The sequence below is a fragment of the Odocoileus virginianus genome, chromosome 4 (genome assembly GCF_023699985.2).
Source record: "Odocoileus virginianus isolate 20LAN1187 ecotype Illinois chromosome 4, Ovbor_1.2, whole genome shotgun sequence".
Taxonomy (NCBI): Eukaryota; Metazoa; Chordata; class Mammalia; order Artiodactyla; family Cervidae; genus Odocoileus; species Odocoileus virginianus.
In genome coordinates this window covers 4,541,992-4,565,402 of record NC_069677.1, presented here as the reverse complement: position 1 = coordinate 4,565,402, position 23,411 = coordinate 4,541,992, and the positions used below count along the sequence as shown (strand labels likewise).

The 23,411-nt window shown below is 38.3% G+C and overlaps 1 long non-coding RNA gene across 2 annotated transcripts; it reads left to right on the top strand.

Annotated features, from left to right (window-relative positions):
* The first annotated feature begins 14,762 nt into the window (after window positions 1–14,762).
* Window positions 14,763–23,086, top strand: LOC139034645 (uncharacterized). Of its 2 annotated transcripts, none has more exons than XR_011487130.1 (2): window positions 14,763–14,856; window positions 22,732–23,086. It is a non-coding gene; the product is annotated as an uncharacterized lncRNA (long non-coding RNA). The 2 variants fall into 2 exon arrangements; XR_011487131.1 differs by lacking the exon at window positions 14,763–14,856 and adding an exon at window positions 15,845–15,935.
* Window positions 23,087–23,411: the final 325 nt, after the last annotated feature.

The window sequence follows — 23,411 nt, the reverse complement described above, 5'->3', positions numbered from 1 at the left end:
AAGGTTTATCACTTTTGTTTATCTTTTCAAAGAGAGGCTTGAGATGTCATAGAAAACTGTCAACTTCACAACTATTATTGGTTGCTTTGTTTTTATGCGCCTGCACCTCAGAAAATACAAACTGTGTGCAAATGCTTTCGGTGTCCAGCAAGATTACATAAACAGGAATGTTCTTCAGACCCTCACTCAGGGCTGACCTGAACCCTTGACAGTCTGTGCCCTCTGACAGAACACTACGGAGAGCACGCCTCAAGGTCAACCTGTACCCACAAGGTCCTCCAGGGAAATCCACGGGCGAGCACAGTTAATTATGCTAACAGCCAAGGATTTTATATTGGCCCACTGTGGCCTCATAAGATGAATATCTTTCTTCCTTAGTCACAGGGGGACGTTAATGGTATTTTTATTAACTTGTGACCTGTTGACTGCTATTAGAATATAGATTGTATGCATAAACCAGGTCGGGTATTATAGATATGATTATGGAGCAATTACTGTAGCAGTCACTGGACTTCTAATCATTGTTGTCAAAGAGAATTTGTAAGACTTGAAACTGCTTTTTGGAGTTCTACAAGAAGAAACACTCAGGATCAAAGTTGATATTGTCTCTTTGTGTCTTCTTGAAATTGCAATTTCTGATTTTTATGATTAGACTGGCGAACAAAGGCAGATTTTAAAAGAGAAGAAAACTACAAAGGATAGATGATGATGAGAGTAATCTTAGATTTCTGCAGCTCAGGGTTGAAAATTGTCCTTATTGAAATTGTTTTTGATTAGAAATATATGCAGTTTGCTAGCTGTTCTATTTACTCAGGTATCCCTAATAATCAGTGACAAGATTATATTCTGATCTATTATTTTAGTAATGTGAAAATTCATTTCTGCAATTGTGTACCATGTGGTATGAAATATAGCATTAAGTACTTTAGTCATGTTCTTTACAGTCACCTATTAATGGTAATGCCATCAAGGTTGCCAAAGTGTCTTCAGAGTTGATATCTAAGGATGTTGATTTATATTCTGCAAAGTGCATTATTTATCCTGCAAAGTGCATTATTGATAATCACAAGCCTTCTCCCCCTTAGTGGAAGGAGAGTTTATGCAACCCCTTTTAAACTGCTGCCTCTGCATGCAGGGAGGGATCAGAAGGGGCAAATGGTACCATTAACACAGTAAATTATAGTATTAACTGACTTGACTAGAGGCAGAAAATAATGTATCTGAAATCTCGCCATCCTAATTTAGAAGTCACAAGTAGTTGAGATAAAAAAAGAAAAAAATAATAATAATTTGCCCTTCCAGGTTCTTAGCTCAACTAAATGTTTGAACTCTCTGAGCTAGAGTCAGTTCTCCGTGAACTTTAGACCGGCTACTTTCAAATGGGACTATTCAAGAGCAGAGAGAAAGGAGGTATTGAAAGCAGAATGGGATTGCTTTTGAGTCCCTGGGGTTCTGGGCAAGGAGAACTCACAATGCAGACAATTGATCTTCTGTCCCAGGACTGACACTTTCACTGATCTCTCCATGATTGCCATTGTAACCTTGCCTCTTACGTACACTGCCAGAAATAAGATAGTCTTGGAGACAAAGCCACTTATTTGGGGGTAGTTTGCATTAAAAATGAAGCTGTATTTTCTGCTGTTAGTGTCTGTTAGTGTCCTGCTGAGGTAGCTGCAGTTTTCCAAGTTTTTAAAAGAACATGTCTTGTTTTAAGGTAAATTTGTTTTCTCGGCATCGTTAAGTGATAACACAAGTAAACAACTGTATGATAATGTGTAATAATACACATGTACTTTTCAGGACCATGTATTGGAAAAATCATGGACTTTCGATCAGCTTAGTTACAGTTTTGAATTTGCTGTATATATAACAATGTGAAATTGAGGATGTTATATAACTTATCTGCACCTCAGTAAAACTTATCCTTTTACTAGAAAATTATTATAAAAATTAAATGAGCAAACCATAGAACACACCTGATATCTTCTGGGATACAGAATACCCTCAATTCCACAAATACGCTTCCCTTTCCATCTCATATGCCTTACTCTTGCTAAACTTGAAAGCTTGATGTGCATTGGATGTCATGTTTTAAATGAATGGCTGGAGGCTAGAAGGAGGTCAAATGGATTTTCAGCCTATTTTTTTTTTTGAGGGGGTGATACAGAGTTTATTGAATTAGATTTTTCTATTTACAACTGAGATCAAATCTACATACTATTTTGCTAGTCTACATGGGTACATTATTTCTAACGAGTTTAGACTTATGATGAATGGGTCAATCATACAAAAATACACGTGCACACACTCACACTAATTGTTTTAAAACAGTAGTGCATACATTATACTCCTCCTATAAAGCCAGCTTTGATTAAAAACCGCTAGTTTCAAAGATCAGTCTGATTTTGAAGATGAACCAAGATACACGAGGTATGATTCTAAAATCTATCTCAGCCATTTTGTACAATTGCTATCTTACTGGACTATAATATATATTTTTAAAAAGGACACTGATGAGGGGCACCATCTGGTATTAACTTTAACCAGACAGCTGACTGCCTCCCCCCGGCAAAAACCTTTACCAAGAGTTCTCCTCTCCACTGTGAAGACTGAAAGACCTGGTGATACTACAGCAGCAGGCCCATTATGCTTGGAGGTGACAGAAGCAGGGCCACGGCAACCTCTAATTCTGCCACACTACACAACTCACAAACAGTTCTGAGGCTAGAACATTTACCGCCATACTCAAAACAGTTACGGACATGGAGAGTCAGTTAGAACAAAGGGGAAAAAAGTCATCGGTGGGTAGGTAAGAAGGCAGACAAATGAAGAGTCAAGCTGCTCTGTCCAACACCTGTGTACATGTGCTTTAACTAAATGAACTCAGGAGGCCAATAGCAGTGGACCTGCTCAATTCACCTTCCAAGTCAGGACAAGACTAAAAAGCTCAGGCTTGAGTTTTCTACTATGCATAGGTTCCGCCGGTGATGAGGAGCTCATAAGCAGGATCTCTACTTCTGCACAACGCGATGCAGGCACACAGCATGCCCAGCAGCTGAATAGCTGCAAATGCCAACGCTGCCCAGATAACATGCATCATGATTTCTTGTAGCTTCTTCACAACTAAAGCCTCACACCCCTCAGCATAGAGATCAGAGGGGTGGGCCAGACTGCTGATACAGCTGCTGGCTGTCTCTCTGCAACAACTAAGTGGGATGCTCTGGTTTTTGGTTTCTTTGAACCAGTCTGTACTTTCCCAGTCTGAATAGTTGTGAATTCCACAACAGTGCAGCTGTCTCTGAACATAGTCAATGGCCTGGCTAGCAGCATCAGGGTTGGTTCCATTGTAGGTCTTATATACCTTCAGCCTAATTTTTAAGATGAAGTAGAAAAACACATCTGCAGAATGAAAAGGTAATTAAATTTTAGTTGTTGCCTACTATCTTCTTCTCGTTGATTATTTTTCTCTTTCTGTAACTTCACCAAAACATGGAGGGACAAATTACACACTTCTTCTGAACTTTGGTCATAATAGGGGCGTAAAGAGTATAGGTGTCTGATATTTTCAAAACTCCTAATATTTGAATGAATATCTTCTTAACTGATTTGGTTTTACCTCTTTTATTTACTTTTTTTTCTTTTTCTGGTACCTACTATCAAGCAAGTTAAATAATCAGACAAAATATTTTTTCAGAGAAAAAAGTAGAGCCCCGGAATGCCCAGATCCCTTGAAGCCCTAGATGAGGGAAATAAATTTGACACCAAGAGTGGCATAAATAGGAATAGTCATCTCATAATTATTTTAGTCCCTATTAACATAATTAAGTAGGATATAATATCATGTACAGACACAATTTACTCTCTCATGCTTATTTTTATTTACCCAGCTTGTCTACAGCCCTGCAGGAAGCCTTTTAAAGCAAAACAATCAATTAATTCCCTTAGTAGTAGGAAGGTAAAAATGAGGAAGGCTAGCACATTGTGGGACCCTGAGAAGAGATACAAATGGGATTAAAGAATTAGCAAGAATTTGACTGGGCAAAGGACTATGTTTGCTTCAGCTTGTATCGGTCAAGTCTCCCCTCGTGGCTTGTGTGTTATGTGTGTTTGTCTATGTCATGGATTAGTGATTCGCAAGTGTACCAGCATTTTCAGCATATCGGCCTGTTCTGTGAACGTGGGTCTATCTATGCCACTGCTGCAGGGCTTCTCTGGTGGCTCAGTGGTAAAAGAACCCCACAGGCAATGAGGAGGCAGGGCTTCAGTCTCTGGGTCTGGAAGATCCCCTGTAGAAGGAAATGGCAACCTACTCCAGTATTCTTACCTGGGAAATCGCATGGACCGAGGAGCTTGGCAGGCTACAATCCATGGGGTTCCAAGAGTTGGACACGACTTAGTGACTAAACTACCACCTCCATTTGCCATCACTGCCTCGCTGCAGATCCTGCACCTGAATGAACATTGTGTTGAATTGAAAATACCATGATCTGGCCAGCGATACATAGAGAGGAATCCTTCTGATTCAGCAGAAATTGCCTTCCCATTCCAGAAAAAAAGAGATTAGTGCCAAAGCATTTCAATCATATCCTATTGTCAAATCTATTATGTTACGGTTTTTTGCATTTAAATTGTGAAAGTGGATTCAATATATGGAAAATGAGTTAGCAAGTAAACCAGAAGAAGGGCATCCACAATGAAGGTATGACATTGCTCCCAAGAGTGAAAACTCTCTGCCAGTCTGTCCCCTTAGCACTCAAGGACCTGCCCTTGAGGAAGTTATCCCCTGTTATGAGGAGATACTTAATCCCTTTTGGTGACTGTTAGTCTCTAGTTTCTGCCAAAAAGTCTAATACTGGTACATGCAGAGGGAAATCTATTTAGGCTCATTCCTCAGCCCCTATCTACCAAAAATCAGCTCAGGGATGACAGTTTATTAACATCAATTACAAAGAGCCTGCAAATGACAAATAAGAGCTAGGGCATAAGAAAAAAAAAAAAAAAACCAATAGATTCTATAATTCAATTAAAATCTGTAGTGTTTTATATTTCCACTGTGATTCAATCTGTTATTTGACTGTTAAGTTTTATTAAATTTTAAAATTTTATTCCCTTTACTTTTTTCTATGTAGTAGAAGTACCTATTGATCACTATCATGTGAAAGCAGTTTTAATGGGCATATATAACAAGGCCAGGCCAGATTTTGGAACCTGCAGCTTCGGATCATCAGCCATCAAGCAAGGCTTATGTAATAGATTGTAATAATGAGTGTACACGTATTAATGACCATTTTGTTTATCTGTAATGGAAATGTCCATGACAGCACATATTTTAACAAAGCAAATATTTTTAATGCTTACAGTCAGATCATCAGTTTTTTTGTCCTTTTTTTTGACACCCCAACATTAGAGATACATACAGATAACTGAATACTTGCTAAAATAGCTAGGAGAACTAATTCAATGCAGAGTGTTCATGCTGTGTCACAAATTACCCCCCAAGTAAATGGGTATGTATGGGAGCAGAAGGTAATTCTACATTTCTTATTCATCCTATCCATCTTTCCTGTGTGATTTCTGGTTTTCTGAAGGTTGACATGCCCGATGTTTGACCACCTTGTGATATCTTGAATAAGATAGGGAACCTTGAAATGACTAAACATATCGCTGGCTTCACTTCTAGCTTATATCTGCAATGTCTTTACCTTCTGTAACACTTCCCATTTCCCACATGTATCTTTTTAACATAATAGATTTTTATTGAAGTAGAACACTCAGCAAAGTAAACAAATCATGAGTGGACATCTTGATGAATTTTCACCAAATTAGTACACTCATGTCATCATCCCTGAGACCAAGAAAAAGTATTGGGTTATCCAAAAAGTCCATTTGGGCTTTTCTGATAGAAAAAAAAATCTAAATGAACATTTTGCCAACCCAATACTATACTAGCACTTAGGAAATCCTGTCTGCCCCTCCCAATCATCACCACTTATTCTCTCCATGGACTGCCACAGCTTTGATTTCTGATTCAATAGACTAGTTTGACTTATTTTTGCACTTTATATGAATGAAACAGTATTCAGTGTGTTCTTTTGTCTGGCTTCATTTGGTCAGTGTTGTGTGCAGCAGCTGTTCATTCATTTTATTTTCTATGTAGTATTCCATTGTGGAATCTAACACAACCCATTCATCCATTTATCCATTTCCCTATTTATGAACAATTGTGTTACATGAGAACAGCCAAACATTGGGACTGTTATAAATACTATGAATATTCTGATACACATATTTTTATCTTATGTACACATATATTTGGTACATACCTAAGAGTGACATTGTTGGTTACAGATGTAAGTACATTCAGATTTGTAAATGTTAAACAGTTTTTCAAAATGGTTTTACCAATTTATATGATGTTACTGCATCTATCCTTGATATTGCAATTGGCAGTATTTCATCATGGCTAAGTAATATTCCATTGGGTCTTCCCAGATTGTGCTAGTGGTAAAGAAGCTGCCTACCAATGTAGGAGATGCAAGAGACATGGGTTGGACCCCTGAGTCAGGAAGACCCCTTGGAGTAGGAAGTGGCAACCCATTCCCGTATTCTTGATTGGAAGATTCCATGGACAGAGGAGCCGTGGGACCACAATGAGTTGGACACAATTGAGCACAATATTTCATTGTGTATGTGTACATTCATATATATATATATGAATGTAGACTTATTTATACATACACATATATATATATATGAACTTAGATGTTTTACAGTTAGCAGTAACACAGTAGTAGTACTATAGATCACTGTACTCTGTAGAAATACCACTACCTTTTCTCATCATGGTCCTTTCATTCACTTGTTAATATTTTTAATAATAATCTCCAAAATTTTCTTCCATCTCTTCTTCCCCTAATTCCAATAACTCTCTGTATTTTCACCCAATTTATTTTTCTAAAGTATGTTCCTCAACACACACTCAGCTTTTCCTCAATATCCTTAAGTTCTCTAGTTCCCTTCAAATAAATCTTCTTTAGTATCTCAGTTGGTAAAGAATCTGCCTGCAATGCAGGAGACCCAGCTTTGATTCCTGGGTTGAGAAAATCCACTGGAGAAGGAAATGGTTACCCACTCCAGTATTCCTGCCTGAAGAATCCCATGGACAGAAAAGTCTGGCAGCCCGGGACGGATCAGACACAACTTAGCAACTAAACCACCACCCTTCAAATAACAACTCTAGGGTATTACCAACTCCTTTCCCCAGAACTTAGCTACCTTATCTTTCAGTCAAAAGCAACCACTCTGTCCAAGTGTACCAAAAGCTTCCCCACAGCCAATGATTTGGACATTTGTACCCTTTTCATGGGGTTTCTTCCTTCCCCCAACCCAAACTCTCCACTTCACCTCAAATGCCATTTCTCTCAGCAACCATATATGCTTTCTTTCCTCCTTGCAATCTTCCTGGCACTTTGTTCTGACAACACTTAAATCACTTCCTTTAAGCTATGTCCCTTTAGCTATTAAGTTGTTCTGGTACCATCCTATTAGATGATTGGTAGGTTCATTCCTGGAGGAAAGAGGTGAAGCGTCACACAAAGCTTTCCTTTTAGAAGGTGCCCAGTAAATACCTATATAAGTGAAGTGAACATATACAATGTGTATACATTTTACTGAAACCCCTTGGATTGTTCAAACATGAATTTATCTGGTGAAGAGTGCCAGCAGTCTCTGGGTATGAGAGATGAAGCAAATTTAGCCAGAGAATCTGTTCAAAATCTGTTTGAATGATACAGTCTACCATGTCCCAGATTGCTGCTTCTTACTACCCCAAAGGGATCTATATTTTCCATGGAAATTGATTTCTACAAGGAAAAAGAAGGATTTGGATCAATTTACCAATTTGTTGTCATCCAAAATTATACTGATTTGTACTGGATTCTCTTCAAAATACCCTTGGCACAAATAGTCTTCATTCGACAATGTCAACTGAGTGATGTTTAACATACTGAGGATCCCTGCAAGTTTAACAAATAAGTGCAGCATGATTTGCCAGACTATTTGAGACATTGTTGGAGACAGCATGGTGGAGTGGAAAGAACATAAGTTTAAGAATTTGATAGACATGATTGAAATATTAATTATGATTCATGTAAGCAGTGTGCACTGAGGTAAATGACTTAATCTCCCTAAATCTTGGTTTTGTCATCCATAATATGGGGGTAATAATATATAATTGTTAAGACTTCTGTGAAAATAAAATAATGATAATGATAATGTACCCAAAGCAATTAATACAGTGGCTGGACCTTAGCTTTCTTGCTTTTTCACGGAGTCTTCTGTGACCCCCCAACTGTGTTAGGTTCCCCGATATTCTGCTTTCCTAGCACATTGTATTTTTACTTCAAAATTTTTATCAAAGTATATTTATACAGTTATTATTTAAGTACTATAAGAACTGTGAGGGTGGTCCCATGTGATAAACAATCTCCTGTTATATAGCCAATATTTACCATAATGCCTGACATAAAGTTCATGGTCAAAAAAATTATTTAAAAAAGAATGCGTTGATAAATGAATGATAGTTTCCTTTCTTCCACCTATATACATGATGAGAATATAAGATATAATGGCTGAGGTCCTTTTTATTTTACACAAAATAGAATTTATATATTAATATGAGTTCTACCCTTTCAGTTCAGTTCAGTTCAGTCACTGCAACCGGCATCTGCAGTGATTTTGGAGACCCCCAAAAAATAAAGTCACCCACTGTTTCCCCATCTATTTGCCATGAAGTGATGGGACCAGATGCCATGATCTTAGTTTTCTGAATGCTGAGCTTTAAGCCAACTCTTTCACTCTCCTCTTTCACTTTCATCAAGAGGCTTTTTAGTTCCTCTTCACTTTCTGCCATAAGGGTGGTGTTATCTGCATATCTGAGGTTATTGACATTTCTCCCGGCAATCTTGATTCCAGCTTGTGCTTCTTACAGCCCAGCTTTCTCATGATGAACTCTGCATATAAGTTAAATAAGCAGGGTGACAATATGCAGCCTTGAGGTACTCCTTTTGGTGTTCCATGTCCAGTTCTAACTGTTGTTTCCTGACCTGCATACAGGTTTCTCAAGAGGCAGGTCAGGTCGTCTGGTATTCCCATCTCTTTCAGAATTTTCCACTTTCAACCCAATCACATTTGAAAGTGCTATGCCAAAAAATAAAAAAAAAGAAAGTGCTATGCCTATTTTCATGATCTTGTCAAAGCTCGAACAATTGTTGATGAGTCTCTTAAGGTCATACCATAAAACTCTAGTCCCCATTTTGTTCATGTTATCAAATGTGGTGAATCTGTCTGCCAAGTGTGGGTTTTACTTTTGAGAACAGTTAAATATAATTTGGGATCAACTGTGGCAAATTAAACAGTTTTATTTTTCATCTGAAACAAAGTTTGACAAAACATTAATAAAACTACTTTTCTTCTATGACCATTCATTTATAGACTCATTCCAAAAAAGACTTTCATAAATGAATAAGGAAAGACACCATGATCTCACAAAGTATATATTGGGAAGGGAAGTGCTTTTTAGAATGGGTATTCAGCTTATTTGTGAAACAAGCACACACGTACAGAAATACACAGCCATATACACATTTCGTTTCCAAGGCAAACCATTCAATATTATGGTAATCCAAGCCTATGCCCCAACCAGTAATGCTGAAGAAGCTGAAGTTGAATGGTTCTATAAAGACCTACAATAACTTTTAGAACTAACACCCCAAAAAGATGTCCTTTTCATTATAGGGGACTGGAATGCAAAAGTAGGAAGTCAAGAAACACCTTGAGTAACAGGCAAGTTTGGCCTTGGAGTATGGAATAAAGCAGGGCAAAGGCTAATAGAGTTTTGCCAAGAGAACGTACTGGTCATAGCAAACACCCTCTTCCAACAACACAAGAGAAGACTCTACACATGGATGTCACCGGATGGCCAACACCGAAATCAGATTGATTACATTCTTTGCAGCCAAAGATGGAGAAGCTCTATGCAGTCAGCGAAAACAAGACCAGGAGCTGACTGTGGCTCAGATCATGAGCTCCTTCCTTATCGCCAAACTCAGACTTAAACTGAAGAAAGTAGGGAAAACCACTAGACCATTCAGGTATGACCTAAATCGAATCCCTTATAACTATACAGTAGAAGTGAGAAATAGACTTAAGGAACTAGATCTGATAGACAGGGAGCCTGATGAACTATGGACGGAGGTTCGTGACATTGTACAGGAGACAGGGATCAAGATCATCTCCATGGAAATGAAATACAAAAAGGCAAAATGGCTGTCTGAGGAGGCCTTACAAATAGCTGTGAGAAGAAGAGAAGCGAAAAGCAAAGGAGAAAAGGAAAGATATTCCCATTTGAATGCAGAGTCCAAAGAATAGCCAGGAGAGATAAGAAAGCCTTCCTCAGCAATCAATGCAAAGAAATAGAGGAAAACAACAGAATGGGAAAGACTAGAGATCTCTTCAAGGAAATTAGAGATACCAAGGGAACATTTCATGCAAAAATGGGCTCAATGAAGGACAGAAATGGTATGGACCTAACAGAAGCAGAAGATATTAAGAAGAGGTGGCAAGAGTACACAGAAGAACTGTACAAAAAAGATCTTCATGACTCAGACAATCACAATGGTGTGATCACTCACCTAGAGCCAGACATCCTGGAATGTGAAGTCAAATGGGCCTTAGAAAGCATCACTATGAACAAAGTTAGTGGAGATGATGGAATTACAGTTGGAATTACAATTTCAAATCCTGAAAGATGATGCTATGAAAGTGTTGCACTCAATATGCCAGCAAGTTTGGAAAACTCAGCAGTGGCCACAGGACTGGAAAATGTCCGTTTTCATTCCAATCCCAAAGAAAAGCAATCTGAAAGAATACTCAAACTACCGCACAGCTGCACTCATTCACACGCTAGTAAAGTAATGCTCAAAATTCTCCAAGCCAGGCTTCAGCACTACGTGAACCGAGAACTTCCAGATGTTCAAGCTGGATTTAGAAAAGGCAGAGGAACCAGAGATCAAATTGTCAATATCTGCTGGATCATCAAAAAAGCAAGAGCATTCCAGAAAAACATCTATTTCTGCTTTATTGACTATGCCAAAGCCTTCGACTGTGTGACTCACAATAAACTGTGGAAAATTCTGAAGGAGATGGGAATAGCAGACCACCTGACCTGCCTCTTGAGAAACCTGTATGCAGGTCAGGAAACAACAGTTAGAACTGGACATGGAACAACAGATTGGTTCAAAATAGGAAAAGGAATACATCAAGGCTGCGTATTGTCACCCTGCTAATTTAACTTATATGCAGAGTACATCATGAGAAAGCTGGGCTGTAAGAAGCACAAGCTGGAATCAAGATTGCTGGGAGAAATATCAATAACCTCAGATATGCAGATGACACCAACCTTATGGCAGAAAGTGAAGAACTAAAGAGACTCTTGAGGAAAGTGAAAGAGGACAGTGAAAAAGTTGGCTCAAAGCTCAACATTCAGAGAACTAAGATCATGGCATCTGGTCCCATCACCTCATGGGAAATAGATGGGGAAAGAGTGGAAACAGTGTCAGACTTTATTTTGGGGGGGGTTCCAAAATCACTGCAGATGGTGACTGCAGCCATGAAATTAAAAGATGCTTACTCCTTGGAAGGAAAGTTATGACCAACCTGTTGGGAGCCATTATGGGAGATCCCACCCATGACAAGGTCATGAGGAGAAGACCTGAAACGCAAGGCTGTTCAGGCTACAAGGGACCCTCTAGGTTGACCCCTGCCTCTACCCCACCCTGTATCCTCCTCCTCTTGCTGTTGTCCTTGTTCATACTGTTGTGGATCTTTGCATTGCCGTCGAGAGCTCTCCTGCTCCTCTTTCACTAAATAAAGACCAACATAGAACCCTAATTAATAAGTCTCCTGGATGCTGGTTCCCTATGAAGGGGACAAGAATAAAGGAAATGTTTCAAGTAAAAGCCCTTTTGCTGGCACTCTGGCTTGTTTGGCAGATGCATACTAATGCACATGACTGCTCACAACACCTTAATCATAACGAACCTGATCACAAAAGGCCCTGATAGGCACAGAGCCCTTCGGGGAGTGAGAAAACCCTATTAGAGAACACAAAAATATTATTCTAAAAGTCGTTATTGGATCAATGTTTTATTGTTGTTATTGTGCTGAGGTTGTGCAGTAAAAACTATTGTTAATATAGTTAAGGATTTAGAAAAATAAGAGTTTAGCCCTAGTGTGGAAACAATAAGATAATTGTTAATTTTAATCAAGAGTGCTAAAACAGAGGCTGCCTCAGCAGAGCCACAAAGTCTTTGTGTGGTAAACTTTTTAGATTAATTTAGCTGAGAACTTTTGCAAAAAGGCTGACATTTGCGTTAACAGGATTGTATTTCTACTATGTTGCAACCTGCTGTACGATGAGACTGCAACTTTTCTGTTTTCTGCTAAACTTAAGGCAAAATAGAACAATAAAGAATAGACTACGGAAAACAGTTTTGCCTTCACCTAGATCATAAAATGTTAATAGGTCCCAAGGCCAGAAGATAATGTACAAAGATCCACTATGAAAAAAGACTCTCATGAACAAAGAAATATGCAGAAAACACCCTGGTTTCATGAAGGACAAAACTGACGTAATGTTAAACTAAACTTTGTATGCTTATCTTTCACCTCCCCTTAAAAATGTACTAACTTAGGGTATAAAAGCTATGGTGAAAAATAAAACGCTGCCAGACTCTGCTGCACATTCCGGTCTGGTCTCTTTCTCTCTCTCTAACTCGCCAATGCAGTTCATCCTGAGGGTTCCCCTGGATCCTGCTGGGGCAAGGACCCCAACACCAACCTAGATAGCATATTAAAAAGCAGAGACATTACTTTGCCAACAAAGGTCCATCTGGTCAAGGCTATGGTTTTTCCAGTGGTCATGTATGGATGTGAGAGTTGGACTGTGAAGAAAGCTGAGCGCTGAAAAATTGATGCTTTTGAACTGTGGTGTTGGAGAAGACTCTTGAGAATCCTTTGGACTGCAAGGAGATCCAATCCGTCCATCCTGAAGGAGATCACTACTGAGTGCATTGGAAGGACTGATGCTGAAGCTGAAGCTCCAATACTTGGGCCACCTGATGTGAAGAGTTGACTCATTGGAAAAGACCCTGATGCTGGGAGGGATTGGGGGCAGGAGGAGAAGGGGATGACAGAGGATGAGATGACTGGATGGCATCACCAACTTGATGGGCATGAGTTTGAGTAAATTCCGGGAGTTTGTGATGGACAGGGAGGCCTGGCATGCTATGATTCATGGGGTCACAAAGAGTCGGACACGACTGAGCAACTGAACTGAACTGACTGACTGATACACATGCATAACAAAAAATCCCGCCCTTGTCTCCTCTGAAAATTGCATTTTTCTTTAAAGTCATATCTGATATAAATTTCATTTAAAACTTGTTTCCCACTGGATTTTCTAAGGAGTATGATGAGAATAGTAAATATTTCTCACTGAATAAAGCACAATACACATTTAACACCATTACAGTTAGTGCCTTCCACCTCCCATTGGTGCTACACTACTTCCCAAAGAAGTAAAATCTCTATAATGTTGTTATTATAGGGATTTTATGTTTAAAATGTGATCTGAACAAGTTTGGCCTTAAATTAATTTTGTCTACAATGTAATATAGAATAGGAAATTCTAGTGAGAATTGTGTAACCCATACAAATAGATATATGATTTTTAGTTTCTAACAGTGAATTCCTGTGATACTATGTTACTAGGATTACCATTTATGTTTTGAAGATGGCTGCCATAACCTGAAAGTTAAAGAAATGTCAATACTGTCTGAAGCCTCATCTTGAGTCTATTTGAACTGTATGTCCAAAGGGAATGTTTCTATGGTATAAATGCACAATATTCTCCATTCGGGGCTTCCCTCATAGCTCAGTTGGTAAATCACCTGCCTGCAATGCAGGAGACCTGGGTTCGATTCCTGGGTCGGTAAGATCCCCTGGAGAAGGAAATGGTAACCCACTCCAGTATTGCCTGGAGAATCCCATGGACAGAGAAGCCTGACAGGCTACAGTCCATGGAATCGCAAGAGTGGATACAACTTAGCGACTAAACCACCACCACCACCATTCTCCATTCATTTATATTCCATTGACAGCTATGTTTGCAACTTCATTGACTACTAGAGTATGGGAGTTGAACAAAGCAAAATGGGTTTAAAAGGTGGGGCCAAAGACAAGGAAAATGGAAGAAAACTAGAACCAGGGTGCTAATGAAAAAAGTTGTGTGCAGCCTGACATAAATTTCTTCACTTTCATCAAATTAGCTTAACTTCCTTGATGATGTCATTGGCAACACCTCGGATTATAGGGTTTTATTTGTAGAGTAATTTTCAAATCATTGGGTACACAAAATTAAATGTCTCTCGGCAATTTAGGTGAGGATTGAGCTATGACTGGGACTTCCCTGGTAGCTCAGATGGTAAAGCATCTGCCTGAAATGCAGGAGACCTGGGTTCGACCCCTAGGTCGGGAAGATACCCTGGAGAAGGAAATGGCAACCCACTCCAGTATTCTTGCCTGGAGAATCCCATGGACAGAGGAGCCTGGTAGGCCACAGTCCATGAGATCGCAAAGAGTCAGACATAACTGAGTGACTTCACTCCACTTCACTTTAAGCTATGACTTGTGGTAATTAATCCTTGAAAGAAGAGATCACTTTGTGCATTTCAGCAGTTGACTACCATCTTCAAAAGAACATGCTAAGAAATGTTTCACCTATGCTTTCTCCACCAGGTGAAGTTTGGGGAAACTTGCATTCTGCTGGGTCTCTTTTCCTTTGTGTTTACCTGAACTTATTTATTTTACTTTTTTTTTTTGAGAGGGCACATTGATTGAGACATTTAAAATACAAAATGGTAATTAAGAATGTTGGAGGCAGATCCAGCTGGCTTTGGAATAGCTCCCAGTAGGTAGGCTGACATTTCCATCCTCTAAGAGTCCCTGTTTGGATGCAGTTTTAGAGCAGCCAACCTTGATTCCACCCACCATTTGATTAAACAACAGAGAAACTGCAAATAGTAAAAGTCACTTCTCTTGGGCCAGCTTAAACTGACAGCAAATTCAAGAAACATGAATGATAAAAAAGGAGATTCTGAATTAGAATAAAAAATAGTTGTCAAATGGCATTCTTCAAAGTGAGCATCTAGCTGGTCAATGAGCCTTCGAAATGTAGAAATGGCATTGGCATCTCCATAACAGAGTCTCCTGAAACATAGTTTAATTTTCACTTAGAATCATGCCCAAGTAAGGATTGAGATAAACAGCCACCTGCCTGTAAATCTTTAGGTGGGTGTGGTTTACATGGTGACAGCAAGCCTGAGGTGTTAATGAGACTAGATGACAAAATACCATGTAAGACAGGGTTTGTGCCTCCTGAAAGTTTAACAAAGTAATTGAGAAGATAGAAGTTGTTCACCTGAAACAACTAAGTAAAAATGACAGGTGTTGTATGGTTAAATATTAAAATAACTGTGTCTGTGTGTGTGTGTGTGTGTGTGTGTGTGTGTGTGTGTGTATGTATCTATCTCCCTGGTGGATCAGACGGTAAAGCAGTAAAGTGTCTGCCTGCAATGTGGGATACCTGGGTTCGATCTCTGGGTCAGGAAGATCCCCTGCAGAAGGAAATAGCAACCCACTCCAGTACTCTTGCCTGGAAAATTCCATGGTTGGAGGAGCCTGGTAGGCTACATTCCGTGGTGTCACAAAGAGTCAGACACGACTGAGCAACTTCACTTCACTCTAGATAGATAGATAGATAGCCTGTCACATATCAGTTTTGGGAAATAAATGATACCAATTTTATTATGATCCAGGTGAGTAATAATGTGTTAGACTTACCACTGTCTAGCTAAGCGTAGCAACTTCTGGGGTCTTTGTTTTCTTTTCTACACTGTTGATGGAGTGATGGAGGACTTGTTCTATGGGTCCACTGAGGTCTTTATTAGGTTACAGAGATATTTGAACCATTTAATGTATGACTGGGAGGATGTTACTTGGAAAGTATTCAGTAAGATCATTGGGAATGTAGGAACATTTTTCCAATAGTCATGTATGGATGTGAGAGTTGGACTATAAAGAAAGCTGAGCACTGAAGAATTGATGCTCTTGATTGATGCTGTGGTGTTGGAGAAGACTCTTGAAAGTCCTGTGGACTGCAAGGAGATCCAAGCAGTCAATCCTAAAGGAAATCAGTCCTGAATATTCATTGGAAGGAGTCATGCTGAAGCTGAAACTCCATTACTCTGGCCATATGGTGCAAAGAACTGACTTATTGGAAAAGACCCTGATGCTGGGCAAGATTGAAGGCAGGAGGAGAAGGGATGTGAGAGGATGAGATGGTTGGATGGCATCACTGACTCTATGGACATGGGTTTGAGCAAGCTCTGGGAGTTGGTGATTGACAAGGAAGACTGCCCATGGGGTCACAAAAAGATGGACATGGCTGAGTGACTGAACTGAACTGAAAGAGTGTGATCTTTACTGGGTCCTGACTTTGGCTTAGTTGTCTAGAGTCTGAGGAAACTAGAAACTTAAGTTTTCCTGCAAGATAGCCTAATGACAAAGGCAAATAATTTTCTCTCCCTGATTTCAGTTTCCCAGTTCATAAAATGAGAGTTCTGGACAAGGCAGTCTCTCAAGATCTGTTGTCTATGATGCATGTCAGTCCCTGTATATCTCACCTGCCCCTCCTCACTGCAGTGGAAACCCTTCTCTAGATACTGTAACAGTGAAACCAGTTTCAGGTCTTTATTGCAGAGTAAGTTTTCTAGACATTAAGTGCTAGACTTCTCAGTTCCTTATTTCCTAGCTATTTATCCATGTCCTCTGCTTCTCATTTCTTACAATTATTTTTCCTTCTTGTTACTTTACTCTTCATTTCTCCACAATTCTCATCTCCTTTAGACTTACTTTTCTTCCATACCACTTTATCCTCTAAAATCTTCTCAAAGGATGGAAGGATACAGTGTATAAAGTAGTTTTAAAATGTTAAGTAGAAAACACTACAACAATAGTAACTCCTTTTTCATCTTTTTCTATTTTGGTGAGTATCTTAATGTGCATCTAATACTGCACATTAGATATGAATTGCTAGGAAGGTATTCCTCCATGCTGGTGAACAGTACTTTAACTATATTAACCACAGGTTGGTATTTATAAATACTGCAGAGTATTTAATTAACCTATTCATATTTGGAACTGGTACATTCCATAAATAGTTTGGCTCGATGAGTACAAGATGTTTAAGGAAGCTTGTGCTAATTATATTGCATATTTGTGAAGGCTAAAGCAGCTGCAGTCTTTACCTTTACATACTGTATCCTTCCTTGTTGTATGATAGTTATACTCTAATTATGTGGAAAATATAGTTTGGTCATATGGTTCTCTCCATCATAGAAAGGAACTTTTTCATCTTTTTAATATTCAAAATGACATGGAATATTCCTGGAAAGTCAGCACAGCATTTATAGTCAGCATCCATAAAAATCTTGCCTTTTGATTTCCTTAAACCTGCCTTCCATCCTTTTCATTGCCTTGGTTTGCTGTCATCACTAATATTGTTACCCTAGCAACACTCAGAGATTTTGTCTCTTATTTCTGGACATTGTAGCCTTTCTTTTCACTAGATTCTTCTCCTTTTTTAATTTTATTTTTTGGTCAAACTACATGGCATGTGGGATCTTAGTTCCCTGAGCAGAGACCAAACCCTTCCCCCCTGACTTGAAACTGCAGAGTCTTAACCATTAGACTACCCTGGAAGTCCAAGATTCTTCTCCATCTTGATTCTTTCCTTAACCTGGTATATGTGTACTCCCCTACTCCTTGTCATATTTTATTAACACCTCCTTTTAAATACATCTTCTTTTGCTGACTTGTTCTCCTTCACCACTAACTGGAAAATCTCAGAATCACTTATTAATCTATTAATCTTTCAGTCTATTAATGTATTGACCTATTTATCCACATGCATTCACCTGTCCATTCATCTATCCATCTTCATATCCAATGAACTTATCCATTCTTAGTTAAAACTATAATTTTTATGTTTGCAGTTCCCAAATCCTCCACTAATTTTATATCTTCCTTTCTCTGTAAGATATAGTGACTGGGAAGTTTCTCTAATTTTAAATCTTACTATGCCTATAACCAAATTTAATTTCCATTTTAATAATGTAATCAGATATCAATGGCGTGTCAATTTTAAAAGAGGATTTGGAATGATTTTACAGAAGTACATATAAAATCATCATATTTGCCATTGGGAACATAAATTGGTCAATCTGAATGGAGAGCAGTTTGACAATAGTTATTAAAAACACAAATGCACTTATCTACCAGCCATAAATTCCATTTCTAAGAATCTAACCTAAAAATATATGTACACACATGCTAAATGATATAAATGGGCTCCTTGTGGTGCCTTTTATAATTATCATTGTTTGTAATTACATTGAAAACAAATATGCAACAGTAGAAAATTGGTTAAACAATTATTTTCATCCATAGTGGGGTATCATTCAGCCATGGAAAACATTGAAGAGGCCACATACTGATATGGAATGACCTTCAACAAATTAAGTAAATAAGGAACACATTTGGGTGAGTAGAAGTAGCTAGCTAGATAGGTAGGTAGATCATAAAAAGATATGTCAGTTTACCTTTATGCCTCTTGGGATATTATATATCTCTGAGAAGATTCACAAGAAATTGATTGTATTAGTTGATTTGAGAGAGACCTGGATGGCTGCAGGACAGAGATGAGAGGGAGACTTTTAACCATACACCCATCTGAATTTATTGGATTTTGAACCATGCAACAATACCATCTCTTTAAAAATCATAAAAAATAAATAAATGATACCATGAAAATATGAAAGTGAATTGGAACAATGGGAATTAAGTATAGAAAAATATGATGAGATGATAAGATAAAGACAGTGGTAAGGACAGCATACATAATTTCTATCTTATTACTGTTTCTGCCTTATTTTCTCTCGGGAAAGTTAGACCCTTTAATTTTGATGCCTCGAATGATCCATAGCTTCCATTTAAAAAAAAAAAAAAAAAAGAACAAGTAAGATCTAAACATACAAGAGCTCTTGTAAATGAGATATTGTATGAGATTTTTGTACCAGACCCTCAAAAAATGCCTACAATGAATAAAATTCTAAATTTCATGAGGTTTATTCTTATAAAGCCTCTCAAAATAGTCCAAAAGTATAATGCCTAAGCTCAACTCAATAAAATCAAATCTTTGAGATGCTACACAATGGGATATAGATTCACAATGCAGTAATAATTTTGATTAACCCAAGGAGAGATTTAGAAATGTTTTTCACATTGTGAATTGACACCATTTAGTGAATCATAAAGTTAACTTAGTGAGTCACAACTGCTTTTTTTTTTTTTAAAGAAAGAAATAGAAGAGAATGCAATATAAAGGAATATAAGTTTTTATAACAGTCAAAGAGGGTATTTTCATGAAATGTGTGTGTGCAGCTTGCACATGTGATAGTTATATAAGGCTTTTTCTTATTGTAAGCTACAAAAACCTTTCAAAGTGACTGAATTTAGAGGTGGAAGAATGAATTTAATATTCCCCAGGTTTTTATAGGTAAAAATGAATAGACAATTTGAGGTACATATGCCAATAATAGTAACATTTATTGAAGATATATTATCTTAATCAGTCCTTATGTTATGCATTTTATAGGCAAGATCTAATTTAATTTTTATAGCTGTATCATGGAATAGGAGATATTAATGGTAACAACTATTTTGAAATTAGAAAACTCAGGATAACAGAATCTTTGCAACTTGACAAAGATCTCAAAGTTTGCCGTTGGAAGGATCCCCTCAAGCCTAGGTAAGCTGACTTCCTAGGAAGCCTGTGTTTCAAACTATGCTTCTATGACATTTTTAGCCTAAACATATTTTATATATTAAGGCCCAGTGTCATAAACCTTAGATGTTGTTTATACTAGTGTTTGGGCTGCCCAGGAGGCTCACTGATAAAGAATCTGCCTGCCAAGCAGGAGACGCAGGTTTGAAGATCCGATCCCTGGGTTGAGAAGATCCCCTGGAGGAGAAAATGACTACCCACTCCAGTACTCTTGCCAGGAAAATCCGATGGACAGAGGAGCCTGGTGGGCTACAGTCCATGTGGTCTCAGAGCTGGACATGACTTGGCGGCTCAAGCAGCAGCGTGTTAGTGTTTGCAGCCCCTGCTGATTTTTACCCGCAGTCTGCAGAGCAGCCCTCTGCAGCAACAGTTCACAGCTCTGACTTCACGTTTGAAGGATTCTTTTCTGAAGCCTCTCTCTCCTCTGATCTAGCCCAAGTGTTGACAGCAGAGTGTCTTTCTCTAGAGTCATTGTAATGTTGTCATTCTCTAGTAATAGCATTGAGTGTCTTAATTGCCTCTTTTATCAAATCAAAATACCATGGGAAAGTTGCTTAATTTCCTTGCATGTAGTTATTCTCCTCTGTAAATAAGGATAATATTATTTCACAATGTTTAAAGGGTCAAAAAATATAATGTATGTAAAACAACACACTGCCTGGGAAAAGGTAGGGACCCAGTAAACAGGAACTACTTTTACTAAGGTAATAGAATATAATATACTTTTAATACTAATTTATCCAACATGCATTTAAGTACCTATTCTTAGTGATTTCTTTACCTAATTGTGCTTCCTGGCAGGCCTTTTATTCATTTTTCCTTCTTACCTCTTTTAGTTTCTGTCTCCAAATCTATTAGCTGACCTCCAAATCTGAATTCATCATTCTTGACTTTGACCTTTGAAAGTCTAGTCTGACATGTTCTCTTCACTGTAAGCCATGGTTCATTTCATTTAAAACTCTATCCAGAACTCAAGGCCTTCACAGAACTTCTCAGCTAATAGCAATTTCTTCAGTAATTATAGCAATTTCGCTGCATATGTCTGTGTGTAGTTGGGCTTAGCTCTAATTATATCTCCATATGCTGAAAGCCATGAAAATATTCCACGTGGCATGTGGTTCACTGAAGTTTGTCCAGCTCTTACATTAGATTTAAAATTCCCGGAGAAGGGTCATGTTTATTAGTTATTTATACCTTTTATGGGATTCTATCCAGTTTTCTGAACAGCAAAGCTATCCTTCATAATTCTCAAGCCCTTGGTGTTTCTGTAATGTTCCTTCTTGAGAAGGATATAAATGATATCACAAAATCTCATTTCCCTTATTGACCACCAACAAGGACTCTGATTTCATTTTCAGATGACATATTCTTATAGCCTTCCTTGAACTCTTTTACCACTTTATTCCACCCTAAAATATATGCTTTTGTTCCCTTCTCCAGCAAGGAGATGACATATAAAATAACATGATGTTTTTAATGATTGTATTGATATATAGTCTAATTTTTAGTATTAGGTATTTTGTGATCACTTTAAGAAGCTGTGCCAAAAGGTTGTGTGGGCAGCATGAATCTCAAGGGGCCTCAGCAATATTATCTTGGCTTAGAAGAATAGCATGTTTATTGACTATTTCTCTAAGCAATAGAAAGTATTTATTGAGTAGTGAATACTTTCAGTGTTGCATTTCATATCTGTAGGATTAAAAAGGTTATATGCAAAATAAATCTGGCAATATCAGCTTGGCTCTGTCCCATCCCATAAACCTCAGCTCACGTAAAGCTGCAAGATTGATTTCTCAATCTTCAATTTCTCAGTGGAGCAAATAGTCAAGACATGCATTAGACTTTTTCTTTTTTAAAAAAGGCTTTAGCATTTGCTTCTTCACGCATAATGATATTGGCTAGATCTTAACTTGCTTCAGATTTTCCCCATCTTTTCCATGTCCCACATTATCTCCACAGTCAGTGAGAATTTAGTGCATGGAAGCATCACAGAGGTCTACCATAGAACAGAAATCTATTTTTTTTTTAAAGTCCAAGGTACGTTGTAAACCATGAGGCTTAATTTTACCACCTTATCTCAGGCAACACTCCCATTGAGATCAGTGGGAAGTTGGTTCAACTCGAGCCAGTGAAATCCAATGCAACCAGCATGGAGAAATAACTTTGCCTGTTATTCCTGTGCTAATACTGAAATCTAGCTACTCCTGATCTGGATGAAGACATACCAACACTGCACAACAGGTGAAGGGAAGAAACAATACATTTTCAGTGGTTTTTCAGTATGTTTTATACTTTGAGCTATAAAGTGCCCAGGGAGGTTTGTCCCTTCTCAACACAAAATAAAATTGGAAATATGTTGGAATGCAATTTGCCAAAGGCACAGTATACTGTTAGAACACATTATTCTAGCATTATCATTTATGTGTAGTTTATGTGTAATATCTTAAACCATTCTAGGTGCAGCTTATTTGCACTTTTAAATTCAAAAGCAGTAATTGTTTTCTGTTAAAGACTGAGGGAGCATGCAGTAGCTACTGATGACTTCACTATTTTGTGCATATTTGTAAATATATATATATATTATATATATATATATATATATATATATATAAACATTTATGTATTTAAAAGGGGACATAGTCTTACAGTGACAGAACACCCCAGGCAGGAAGGAACCAGTGATCACAGCTGTCTTGTCTCTCCTCCAGGGGTTTCACCTTTCTGTCTGTTTGAGCCTCAGCCTCAGCAGCTGCTGAGAAAGGAAAAGAAGGGGAGTGAATGTTCTCCAGCTGAGATGACAGCTGCCATCACCTCGCCTGTGCCCTCCAGCTTTCTAATCACAAGGTGGAAAATTTTCAAGGGGAAGTTTACTAGAAAAGTAGAAGGAAAACAAAACAAAGCCCCGAGTCAGATATCAATATAAAGAAACAGACACATTTCCAGAGAAGAGCTCCTTCAAGTCTTAAGGTCTGTCCACAGATTGGCATTTCTGGCCTTGACCTCGGCACCACAAGCCATGCCTCTCTCTGCACTGAAACGTCTGTCCGACCAAACTGTATAGACCTCTCTAAGTCCATTTGTCTTGTTTGCTGTTTGATCTGGAATGATTATCAGGACCTTCTTGACTGTGTGCTTTCCCCGCCCCCCTAGCATGGAGACCTTGAATGTTCTTCTTTAACTCAAAAGAATCAATGCTATGTCCACTGGCTTTTACTTTCTACTTAGACTTCCAGCATCTCCTGTAGATCTTAGCCCCAGAGGATGAGAACAGCCCGTTCTGGTCCGCAGTGTTTCCTTAGGCTTCAGGCCACATGAGATGAGTGGCTACCACCATGAATGCGGTCCCAGCCTTTATTTTGTCAGATAATCTCAGAATTCTTAAAACTCC